At 36.2% G+C, this 13,725-nt stretch overlaps 1 long non-coding RNA gene across 1 annotated transcript in view; it reads right to left on the minus strand.

Moving 5' to 3' along the window:
• Positions 1-5,153: 5,153 nt before the first annotated feature.
• Positions 5,154-13,725, minus strand: part of LOC122428820 — a 128,120-nt gene continuing 119,548 nt past the window's right edge. Inside the window, exon 3 of the long non-coding RNA XR_006265825.1 lies at positions 5,154-5,232. This is a non-coding gene — a long non-coding RNA (uncharacterized LOC122428820). The remainder of the gene's footprint in view (positions 5,233-13,725) is intronic.

The following is a 13,725-nucleotide window of genomic DNA, read 5'->3' on the forward strand; positions in this document are numbered from 1 at the left end:
ACCTCATTGAGGTACCTCTTCTGTGAAAGGAATTCTAAAGTTGATTGAAAAACGATTCTAAGTATCCAGGTACTCATAAATCTCCATAAAGGCAAAGAACTATCACAGGCATCATATCTCTAAGTTTCTGGGAAATGAAAATGTGCATTTCAGAATATTTTTACAATGCAATTTTTTAAAAACCAAGAAAAGTGGTGAAAAAGAAAGTCAAATGCCATTTTAAAATAAGGAAGCAAGCCTTAGGTTGCAAAATAGCTGCTTGTTGTTTTTGTTGTGAATGTTCTGCTAGAAAACCTGTATTTCTTGCAAACACAATTTCTATGGCTTTTCAAGGGGGCATATTAAGAGGGAAAGAAAATTTTCATTATTAACATTTTGTCCTCAAGGCAGATATTTGCATGCTTACCTCTTTCAACTTTCCCCTTTATACTGTATAACATCTATGCAGCTTGAGTAATTTTTTGTCTGGATATGTGACATTTTCAAGTGACTCTTTTCCAGGGTCCATGGAAGATTAACTAATGGTAATGTAAGTCAGAACATCTTAAACTCGTTAATTTTTTTTAAATGTCAAATTTCAGCAGGCAAATACTAATGGGAAATGGGACAATATACTTCATCCTTTCTGAGCAAGTTCATATATTTGAGAAGATTCTCCTGTGTCCTTAATTTTGTTTTCCCAAGTCTCATAAATGTCACAGCTCTCAGGCACTCAAATTTCCTTTTATATGTAGAAAGTTTGAGGCTCTAATCAGATTTAATTAGTGCAAGTGCTTGGCCTATCCCTCTGTCCAAGCAGGCTAATGATTTGAAGGATTCAAGCAACACATTCTGAATTATTTTAATTAACATTTGTTTTGTTTTTTAATGATTGTTGTGTATTTATTATTTACTTATTTTTGGATGTGTTGGGTCTTTATTGCTGCATGGGCTTTTCTCTACTTGCAGCGAGCCAGAGTTGTTCTTCATTGCTATGCACGGGCTTCTCACTGCACTGGGACCTAGGGTACTCAGACTTCAGTAGTTGCGGCACACGGGCTCTAGATCACAGGCTCAGTAGTTGTGGCACATGGCCTTAGCAGCGCCACGGCAAGTGTAATCTTCCTGGACCAGGGATTAAAACCTGTGTGTCTTGATTGGCAGGTGGATTCTTTACCACTGAGCCACCAAGGAAGCCCAGCATTTGGTTTTGAAATGCTGTTTTTCTTGGGAATAAAAGTACAGAACTCAGAATGTTGTAGCTAGAAGAATTTAATGGTTCTGTTTCATTTTCAGAGTAGAGCCTAAGCAATTCAAGAGTTGTTTCCTGAGATCTAGAGATGAGGAGTGAATGATGGGAATAGAGTAAGTAAAAATCCTAAAGAAAGGCAATGTGTATTCTATCTAGATTACTTTTATTGGTATATTTACCTTGAAGTTGTATATAACAACCAGTGTCATATTTCAAAATCCTTCTAACCAAATAATTGCTGTTGTTTAGTCACTAACTCGTGTCCAACTCACTTGCGACCCCATGGAGTGTAGCCCAGCAGGCTCCTCTGTCCATCATCTTTCTCAGGCAAGAATACTGGAGTGAGTTGTCATCTCCTTTTCCAGGGGATCTTCCTGACTCAGGGATCAAACCCACGTCTCCTGCATTAGCAGGTGAATTCTTTACCACTGTGCCACCAAGGAAGTCCAGCCAAATAATATTCATTCATTTATCTATTCATTTGTTAATTTATTCTTACAGTAAGTGAGTATTAAGCTGAATTCTGGGACTATGCTAGGTACCAGAGGGAAAAAAAAGCTTAAGATACAGCTCATGTTTTTATGTAGGTTATTAACTGGTAGTGAGATATTTCAAAACAAATATTTTAAAAAGTTAAGAAAAACTAGAGATGCATTTTACTTTTTGTTCTGTCATAGACTCATTTTACAATATTATAACCAGTTTGATGATTTTTGTCCCTGAAATTCTTTACATTCTCACTTTCTATTACTCAATCATTTTTGATGTTATACACGTTAAACAGATTTTGTTCTCCTAAAACCCTCATTTCCAACTTTTAATTTGTGTAATATTTTCTCTTCCTTTATCCTCTTCATCATAATTATTTTTGACAAAGTGAAAATTGAAGTTGTATTTTCTTTTAGCTTTCAAAATAACACTTAGGATATACTCTTGGGAACATTCCGATGATAGATATTAAAAGATTTCTTAAGAGTTTGATTCTTTGGTTATAGTTTATAATACAGGAGAGAAACAGACAATTTATACATTCAAAGATATCCACCTAAATACATTTTATTTTCAATTCCCCCACTGGGTTAATTAGCATATATATCATTAAACATATTTAATTAAAACAATTTGAGAACATTTAAGATCTACTTTCTTAGCAAATTATAATTATATAATCTAGCATTATCAATGATAATCACCAGGGTATATATTAGATATTCAGACCTTATTTATCTTGTAAGCAAAAGTTTACACCTCTCCCTAGCCTCTGGTGATCTCTTTACTACCTCTGTTTCCATGAGATCAACTTTTCTTTTTCTCATCCCTTGGAGAAGTGATACCATGCAGCATTTGACTTTGTCTTTCTGACATATTTCAATCAGCACAGTGCTCCCCACAATCATCCATGTTATTGAAAATGACATGATTTCCTTCTTTTCGAAGACTGAATTATATTCCTCTCTGTGTACATATCACATTCTTTTAAAAATTGTTTATTTATTTTTGGCTGCCCTGGGTCTTCACTGCTGCATGCAGGCTTCCTCTAGTTGCAGTGAGTGGCAGCTGCTCTTCCCGGCAGTACCCAGGTGGCAGCTTCACTTGTTGCAGAACATGGGCTCTGGGTGCATGGGCTTCAGCAGCTGCGGTTCACGGTCTCTAGACTGTGGGCTCAGTAGTTGTGGCTCATGGGGTTAGTTGCCCCATTGCATGTGGAATCTTCCTGGACCAGGGACCTCTATCCCCTGCATTGACAGGCTGATTCTTAACCACTGGACCACAAGGGAAGTTCTGTTTCACATTCTTAATGCATTCATCTATTGATGGACAATTAGGCAGTGAACATGGAGTACAGATATTTCTTCCAGGTAATGACTTTTTTCTTTTGAAAATATACTCAAAAGTAAAGTTGCTAGACCATATGGTAGCTCTATTATTAATTTATTTAGAAGCCTTCATATTGTTCTCCATAGGGCCTGTACCAATTTATATCCCCAATAGCAGCGCACAAGGGTGCCGTTTTCTCTACATCTTCACCATTGTTTTTCTCTGTTGTCTTTTTGATAACAGCATCCTAATGATATGAGATAATATTTCATCATGGTATTGATTTACATTTCCTGGCTGATTGGTGATGTTGAGAATCTTTTTATATACTCACTGGCCATTTGCATGTCTTTTTGAGAAAAGTATCTATTCATCCTAAGCCCATTTCAGGGGAGTTAATTGAGGTTTTTTGCTACCAAATTGTATAAGTTTCTTACATATTTTGGATACTAACCACTTATAAGATGTGTTACAAATACTGTCCCTTATTCCATAGATTGCCTTTTCATTTTGTTGATGTAGCCATCAATAAATGCTAAGCAGAAGCATTTTTTTAGATTGATTTATTCCAACTTCTTGTTTGCCTTAGCTTTTGGTGTCAAATCTAAAATAATCATTGACAAGACCAACGTTAAGAAACTTACCTCCTGTATTTGGATGTTACATATAAGGAAAACAATGATGAAATGACTGGTCTTCATGTCAGAAATATGACAATGAAAATTTTAAGGCTTTAATAATAAATATATCAACTTAGGATTTTTATCTAATATAAGTATTTAAAATTACAGTAAACATCAAACTTGGGAAAGAATATATTCAGTACCATTATTTATGTGTAAGAGTGTAAAACAGTGTAGTCAGTTACAAAGAACTATGAATAGTCTGAGATTTACCATAACTTGCAATTTAACATTTTAGAATTTTACTGTTTCTAGAATGCTAGCAGAAAATATGAGATACTTGGGTCATATATAAATTACTCTATTACTCATGGTACAGCAAGCAGCATAATAATTATGTTTTCATAAGTTTATTCTGACTACAGAGTGCCTTTAAAGCAATGCAGAGAAAACCAAATGGATGGGCCCAGTGGGTTGTTTCACAACTAAGGAATTTACAGATTTAGAGAACTTACTTATTTTATAATGAACACTAAACCTGACTGACCCCTGACCCTAAGGAAGTCATATTTTCATACTGTATAATTAATGAAGGGCTTTCCTTGTGACTCAGCTGGTAAAGAATCCTCCTGCAATGCGGGAGACCTGGGTTTGATCCCTGGGTTTGGAAGATCTCCTGGAGAAGGGAAAGGCTACCCACACCAGTATTCTGGCCTGGAGAATTCCATGGACTGCATAGTCCATGGGATCGCAAAGAGTTGGACACGACTGAGTGACTTTCACTTCACATAATTAATAAATCTGGAGGGAGAGTATGTGTGTCTATATACACACAGACACATGCACACACACACACACACATATATATATACGTATATCTTTATATACATAAAGATATAAAGATAATCTTAACAAAGGCTGTAATTGTCTTTGCTGGGAAAAAATGCAGAAATATGAGAAACCCATGGCGAATTATCTGGAACACCACTTTGAAAAATAATTATAGCAGTTTCTTCAGTCTAAAGGTACATGTACTCTATGACCAGCAACCCCAGATCCAAGTATTTTATCAAGGAGAAATAAATATATATTAACAAAAAGACTTGCACAAGAATGTCAATAGCAAAATATGTAAGTAACATATACCACTCAGTAATAATTCAAGCAACTCAATTAAAAAGTGGGCAAAAGATTCAGACAACATACACTTTATCCATAAGCCCATGTAAAGATGCTCTAAACCATTAGTCATTAGGAAATTACAAATTAAAACCACTATGCGGTACTTTCAAATACCCAACAGAATAACTAAAATAGGAATTTTTGAAAATACTGAAAATGCCAAGTGTTTTTAAGAATGGTCAGCAACTGTAATTCTCATACATTATTAGTGGGATATGAAATGGTGTAGTCAGTCCCTTTGGGAAATAGTTGGGCAGTTTCTAATAACATTAAATACCTATTTACCATACCTTTGTCAGTAAGCATGATGTTGCATCACATTGGTGTTGAAGGCAACAAGGGGAAAATCAATAGGACAAGCCATACATGTCTCTTTTCCTGGTTAGGAAAAACAAATAAATAAATAAAACTTGCGTAAGACATTCCCCAGAAAGCTTTTGCTTATACCTTACTATCCAGAATTGTGCCACATGGCCCAATCCTATCAATCAGAAAGGCTTGGAAAGTCAGTATTTCACTACTATAGTGGAGGAGAAAATGAGATTTGGGCATTGGTGATAAAGCATAAAAGCACTGAGATTGTGGGGAAAATAGTTTTTTGCATCCAAGAGCACAGAGAATCTCATTCAAAATTTGTTTCCAGAACATTAAATAGAATTATCATGGTTTCTAAGGGAAATCCCTCCAGATAGATAAAATTTCTGTTTGTGTGTACATTAGAAAATGTTTGCCATGTGTTGCTTCTTTTCCATCTTTTCACAGAAAAGACAAGCCAAATTTCTACTCATGATTCTGTTAACAAGTGTTTAATACTGAATTTATTTAAAAATGGCCATAAATATAACAGTTCTATAAATATATTTCAACTTTAACTATGTTAAATGAGCCATTTTACATTCCTAGAGCTCACAGGAGGCTGAAATGCATATTATGAGACAAATGAATTATATATAATATGGAAAAACACAGCTAATGTTCTAACTACCTATGATTTTGAACTTTTCATAGAGCAAGCAGTTTTAAAATCATTTCAAAAATCATTATAGTAAGTTCATACAATTTTTCATAGATAACTAAATTTGTATAATTTTGATATAAAGCAAAACAGGCTGCTCTTATGAAATTAAAAAAATAACCAGTTTGACTATGTATTCTATGGTCATTCTTATAAATATAGCCTTTGTTTTCAGACAAATCAGTTTTATAAGGGCTTGCAATCTATATGAAATAGTATATCATGTTGCTTGACTTGTCAAGATAGACTGCTCTTCCTAATTACTCAACAGAGAGATAACATTGTTCCTCTTTTCACTTGTAGTCCATTGATGTGAAATTATCTGCTTTTCTCAAAATATGCCATGGTTTTTACTTTTAAACATATTGTTCCTAGTGTCTCAATTTTCTCCTCTACTTTCACCTACAATATTCTTTGCTAGCCAAATAAATTGATTCAAAAATTACTTCCTCTAAAGAACTTTTACTATCCCAATAATGTGGGGTTTGTTCCCTTCTCATAGTGTCCTTCCCTGGTGGTGCAGACAGTCTAGAGCATCTGCCTGCAATGTGGGAGACCTGGGTTCGATCCCTGGGTTGGGAAGATCCCCTGGAAAAGGGAACGGGTACCCACTCCATTATTCTAGCCTGGAGAAGTCCATGGACAGAGGAGCTTGGCAGACTACATCCGTGGAGTTGCAAAGAGTCATACATGACTGACTTTCACTTTTCATAGTGTCCTGCAGCCTCTGCATTGATCCCTTTCTGTTGTTTTATAATAGTCCTTATTCTGAAATTTCTTAGCCAGTAGACTGTGATGTTCTAACAGACATGCACTCTTTCCTTATTTTTTCCCCCAGCACTTAAACATAATGCTCTAATTATCATACCAACACAGTATATATTGATGAGAAAACCATTTAATCTTGTATATGCATGTATGATGGAGAAGGCAATGGCAATCCACTCCAGTATTCTAGCCTAGGAAATCCCAGCAACAGAGGAGCCTGGTGGGATCGCAGAGTTGGACATGACTAAGAGAATAATGAGCAAGCAAGCATGCATACTTATATGAATTTATGAAGTCCAATCACAATTTCTGGTACCTTCAGCTATCATATTATTGGTTGGCTAAAGCCAAACTTATGATTCTGATTAAAACTTGGTGAAATCATGATGAGTATCTGAGTAGGAATTTTTATGATAGAGCTATGTATTATTTAAATCATTGATACCCTCACTATTCTAGAGATTAGAAAGTAAACTCTACTCAACTAAATTTGTTAAACTATCTCCACTTGGAAACATAAGAGACTAAAGATATTTTCCAATTAATCCCACAGTGTTCAAATAAAAATCTGAGCCTGTTACTTTACTTAGAAAAGCATTCAGTAGTCTGATTAATTTTATGTGTCAGTTTGACTAAGTGATGCCTCAGTAGCTTCTAAGTGTGTCTGTGAGGGCATTTCCAGAAGAGATTAGTGTTTGATCATTAGACTAACTTGGGGAGATCAACCTCACTGGGGGTGAGCTTCATCCAAACTGCTGAGGGCCCAAATAGAACAGAAAGTCAGACAAAGGGTGAATTTGTTCTCAGCTTGAGCTGAGACATCTGTCTTCTCCTGCCCTTGCATATCAGTTCTCCTGGTCCTCTGGCTCTCAGATATGGATTGGGACTCACATCATTGACTCCCCAAGTTCTCAGAACTTTAAGTTTGGACCGGAGCTTTACCATTGTCTTTCATTGCCTTCCAGAGTGCAAACAGCAGATCATAGGGCTTAGGTTTCATAAATGTGTGAGCCAATCCCTCATTATAAATTATCTATTTACCTACCTACCTATGTTCCTATCTACCTTGTATTGGTTCAGTTTCTTCGGAAAGCTTGGCTAATACAAGTAGTTTCCCTTAGCTCTTAGTGCAACAAGGCCCAAATGGTTATCACCATATTTGCAGCTATTCTCTAGCTTTTCCTCGGTTCTAATTTTCTTCCTCCATTAGGGTTTTCACATATGCTCTCCCAACCTGCCTGCTTCCACTCCTGATGTCAACGTGTCATGTTTTTTTTTGAAAATATCATCAATATGTTATACTTTCCTTCTGATCCTTCTTGAATCATGTGATAACATCACAGTTGTGTGATAAAGATTAAGAATATCTTTATTGTGAGGAAATTATAGGAGTAGTCTTCCCCTAAGCCAGAAGAGAAGTGTAAAACGCATGGGAGGAAACAAACTCATCACTAGCTTGAGGGCATTATCTTGAGACTCCTCTATCCAGGGTCAGCCCCATTCTTCATGAAATCAGGATAGAAGACCAGAATATTAGTGTAGGAGATGAAAATAACACGAAGAGTTAGGGGAAATAAAAGGATTATCTTAACTTACATTTTAAAAATCTTTCCTCTTCCATTTGACCACCTGATTTTGTGCTCTTATGCTATGTTAAAATATGTTAAACTATGCTCAGTAGAAAATAGGTTAGTATAATTTTTTCAAACCTACATTTTGATTCAAGGAAAATGATTACTGATAACTGGCATCAAGTTGAGGTTAAAGAGGGAAGAAAGATCACATTTTTATATTCTCTCTATACATATTTAACATATACATACATATATATGCTTATAAATATACACACATGCATATATGTGCATGTATATGAATCATAATGTGAACCCAGCAGTTATATACATCATTCATGTAGCATCCAGCTATTTATCACTCATGAATCTTACATAGCTTTATCAATTTGCAATTTGCAAACGAAAATTGGTAGACAGAAAACCAAAAAGCAGGTGACAAGAGATTAAAATTGCTGGTTATTTTGCAAAATAAGGACTAATAAGGAACAAAAACTGAGAAGTTTAAATGATGGGGTAGAAATATCTTTAAGATCTAGAAGGAACAGTCATAAAAGAATGAATGTATGGTCGGTTTTAAATCAAGCCCCACTAGGTCTAAGGTCAAGAAGAGGAATGAAAAAATTTGTAAGATTATGCATATTTTGTTTAAGTATGAGAGTAAAAAAAAAAATTGTGATATTTATGTATATAGAATACTTCAATAATATAGAATCGCTTTACCTTTTGGATATAAGTGTTATTAAAAAAACAAACTATAGTGCATACTTTAAAACAAAGACATAATTTAATGGTGAAGAGTTCAGTTCAGTTGTTCAGTCATGTCTGACTCTTTAAAACCCCATGGACTGCAGCACACTAGCTTCCCTATCCATCACCAGCTTCTGGAGATTGCTCAAACTCATGTCCATTGAGCTGGTGATGCCATCCAAACATCTCATCCTCTGTTGTCACCTTCTCCTTTCGCTTTCAATCTTTCCCAGCCTCAGGGTATTTTCGAATCAGTCAGTTCTTCATTTCAGGTGGCAAAAGTATTGGAGCTTCAGCTTCAGCATCAGAACTTCCAATGAACATTCAGGACTGATTTCCTTTAGGATTGACTGGTTGGATCTCCTTACAGTCCAAGGGACTCTCAAGAGTCTTCTCCAACACCACAGTTCAAAAGTGTCAATTCTGGCGCTCAGCTTTCTTTATGAGCCAACTCTCACATCCATACATGACTACTGGAAAATCCATAGCTTTGACTAGTTGGACCTTTGTCTGCAATGTAATGTCTCTGCTTTTTAATGTGCTGTCTAGGCTGGTAATAGCTTTTTTTCCAAAGAGCAAGCATATTTTAATTTCATGGCTGCTGTCACCATGTGCAGTGATTTTGGATCCCAAGAAAATAATGTCTGTCACAGTTCCCATTGTTTCCCCATCTATTTTTCATGAAGTGATAGGGTCAGATATTATGATCTTAGTTTTCTGAATGTTGAGTTTTAAGCCAACTTTTTCAGTCTCCTCTTCACTTTCATCAAGAGGCTCTTTAGTTCCTCTTCCCTTTCTGTCATAAAGGGGGTGTCATCTGCAAATCTGAGGTTATTGATATATCTCCTGGGAATCTTGATTCCAGCTTGTGCTTCATCCAACCTAGCATTTTGCATGATGTATTCTGCATATAAGTTAAATAAACAGGGTGACAATATACAGCCTTGACTGATTCCTTTCCAAATTTGAAACCATTCTATTGTTCCATGTTCGGTTCTAACTGCTGCATATTGACCTACATACAGATTTCTCAAGAGGCGGGTCAGGTGGGCTGGTATTCCCATCTCTTGAAGAATTTTCAGTAATTTGCTGTGATCCACACAAAGTCTTTGGCAAAGTCAATAAAGCAGAAGTAGATATTTTTCTTGAACTCTCTTACTTTTTCTATGATCCAACGGATGTTGGCAATTTCATCTCTGTTTCCTCTGCCTTTTCTAAATCCAGCTTGAACATCTGGAAGTTCTTGGTTCTCATACCGTTGAAGCCTGGCTTCAAGAATTTTGAGTATTACTTTGAACATTCTTTGACATTGCTTTTCTTTGGGATTAGAATGGGATTAGAATGAAAACTGACCTTTTCCAGTCCTGTGGCCACTGCTGAGGTTTTCAAGTTTGCTGACATATTGAGCGCAGCACTTTCACAGCATCATTTTTTAGGATTTGAAATAGCTCAACTGGAATTCCATCACCTCCACTAACTTTGTTTGTAGTGATGCTTCCTAAGGCCCACTTCACTTTGCATTCCAGGCTGTCTGGCTCTAGGTGAATGATCATACCTTCATGGTTATCTGGGTCACTAAGATCTTTCTTATATAGTTCTTCTGTGTATTGATGCCACCTCCTCTTAATATCTTCTGTTTCTGTTAGGTCCCTACTGTTTCTGTCCTTTATTGTGCCAATTTTGCATGAAATGTTCCCTTGGTATCTCCAATTTTCTTGAAGAGTTCTCTAGTCTTTCCCATTCTATTTTCCTGTATTTCTTTGCATTGCTCACTGGGGAAGGCTTTCTTATCTCTCTTTGCTATTCTTTGGAACTATGTATTCAAATGGGTATATCTTTCCTTTTCTCCTTTGCCTTTAGCTTCTCTTCTTTTCTCAGCTAATTGTAAGGCTTCCTCAGACAACCATTTTGCCTTTTTTCATTTCTTTTTCTTGGGGATGGTCTTGATCACTGCCTCCTGTGCAATGTCATGAACCTCTTTCAGTATTTCTTCAGGCACTCTATCAAATCTAATCTCTTGACTCTATTTACCACTTCCACTGTATAATCATAAGGGATTTGATTTAGGTCATACCTGAATGATCTAGTGGTTTTCCCTACTTTCTTCAAGTTAAATCTGAATTTTGCAATAAGGAAATCGTGATCTGAGCCACATTCAGTTGATGGTTTCATTTATGCTGACTATATAGAGCTTCTCCATCTTTGGCTGCAAATAATATAGTCAATCTGAGTTGTATTGACCATCTTGTGATGTCCATGTGTAGAATCATCTTTTGTGTTGTTGGAAGAGGGTATTTGCTCTGACCAGTATGTTCTCTAGGCAAAACTCTTAGACTTTGCCCTGCTTCATTTTTGTATTCCAAGGCCAAACTGGCCTGTTATACCAGGGATCTCCTGACTCCCAACTTTTACATTCCAACTTCAGCTTCTTTGGCATTAGTTGTTGGAAGATAGACTTGGATTACAGTGATATTGAATGATTTGGCTTGGAAATGAACAGAGATCATTCTGTAGTTTTTGAGATAGTTCCCAAGGACTGCATTTCAAACTCTTGTTGACTATGAGGGCAACTCCATTTCTTCTAAGGGATTCTTGCCCACAGTAGTAGATATAATGGTCATCTGAATTAAAACTCACCCATTCCAGTCCATTTTAGTTCACTGATTCCTAAAATGTTGATTTCCACTCTTACCATCTCCTGTTTGACCACTTTCAATTGACCTTGATTCATGGACCTAACATTCCAGATTCCTATGCAATATTGTTCTTTACAGCGTCGGACTTTACTTCCATCACCAGTCACATCCACAACTGGGCATTGTTTTCACTTTGGCTCCTTCGCTTCATTCTCTGGAGTTATTTCTCCACTCTTCTGCAGTAGTATACTGGGTACCTACCAACCTTGGGAGTTCAGCTTTCATTGTGATATATTTTTGCCTTTTCATACTGTTCATGGGGTTCTCAAGGCAAGAATAATGAAGTGGTTTGCCATTCCCTTCTCCAGTGGACCACGTTTTGTCAGAACTGAGGTTAACAAGTGTAGGTCCTATTGCAAATGTGCACTGATACATATCTGCTATATTTTTATGTAACATGTCCATGCCTATATATAGCCCTAACTTTCTTGCTACCCAAGATTTATATATGTAGTGTATATATATGTTTTATGTATATATATATATAGTTACATACACACATACATAGTTCAGCAGTAATCCTTTTTGTGTGCACAGAGCTGCAGGGGGACTATTGAGCATGTAAGAGCTGTGCTTTTCTACCTAGTAATTGGGATTTAATAGAAGTATCTTGGGAACAGTTGAATGATTTACAGATGTTCTTTGTACTTATTTATTAATTTCAACTAATATATTTTTAAACAAAGGCAATTTACCACAAAATTTAAATTTTTTTTTACAAATATCTGTTCATGTAGTTTGACTTTTTTCAGGATGCTCCAATGGTTGCCTTTCTTTTTAGAATCAAAATAATTTTAGGTACTCAATGTGTTTTAAACACCATCACCAACCATCCTTCTGCTGAGCACCTTTCCTTGAGATTACAACTTCTGAACAATCATTCAGATATGGCAAAATTCGATAAAGATTGACATGTCTAAAGGACAGCATTTGCCTGGCATTTTACCTCTTAATACTTTTCAATAGGATTTTCTTTGATAGTAAGGTGTTCTATAATCTGAAAACTCAGTGTGGTAGTTTGTGTGTTTTCTGTGCATTTCAAATATGACTAGGGAGGTTTAAAATTTTAAATTTCAAATTAAACTGTTTTAAATTTCACTTAAATTTAATTAATACAAATTTAAATATAAGGGAATTCCCTGGTAGCTCAGTTGGTAAAGAATCTGCGTGCAATGCAGGAGACCTGGGCTCAATCACAGGGTTGGGAAGATCCCTGGAGAAAGAAATGGCAACCCACTCCAGTATTCTTGCCTGAAAAATTCCATAGACAGAGGAACCTGGTGGGCTACAGTCCATGGGGTCCAAAGCCCAAATTTAACTAATGTAAATTTAAATATGTGTAGCTGCACATGGCTTGTGGCAACCATATGGTAAAAACAGTCTACTCTAAAACTAAATAAAAAGTTTTTTCCAAGTCAGAGAACAAAAAAGCCAGCTTTATTTATGCTTTATTCCTTTATCTGACCTGCCATTCAACATTACTATTTATGGTATTGTTGTTGAGTCACTAAGTCATGTCCAATTCTTTGTGATACCTTAGACTGTAGCACAAAGCTCCAATAATTTGGCCACCTGATTCAAAAAACCAACTCCTTTATGGTAAACTCATTATTTTCCAGAATTGCACTAATTAGAGAGTATTCAATCATGAAAACATTGTATTTGCCAGAGGAAGACTGTAGGGTGAGCAGCACTATTCCCCATTCCCCAAGACACACTCAGATTACATGAAAATACCTGTAGGGGGAAGATAAGCAACAAAACATAGACGTGTCATATTTCTATGTCTGTGTGTTTAAGAAGTGGGTGTGTCCATATATGTGAGCATGTTTATATGTTTTTGAGTCACTGACCAGATTTGCTGGTGCAGACTCCAGGAAAAGGATATTTGTGTAAGAAACTGAACAGGGAATGTCTTAAGATTGCAGAAAGAAACAATTTTGAACTGAAATGTAGTTGCAAAAACTACTTCAACTGGTCCTACAGGGAGCTCTGGGCTCAGTGTGCAAGGTGGAAGATTGGAGAGAGGAAAAGAGAGGAATGTATTCATCCTTTAGTGTCATTCTACATT

Source organism: Cervus canadensis, chromosome 27 (assembly GCF_019320065.1).
Source record: "Cervus canadensis isolate Bull #8, Minnesota chromosome 27, ASM1932006v1, whole genome shotgun sequence".
NCBI classification, from domain to species: domain Eukaryota; kingdom Metazoa; phylum Chordata; class Mammalia; order Artiodactyla; family Cervidae; genus Cervus; species Cervus canadensis.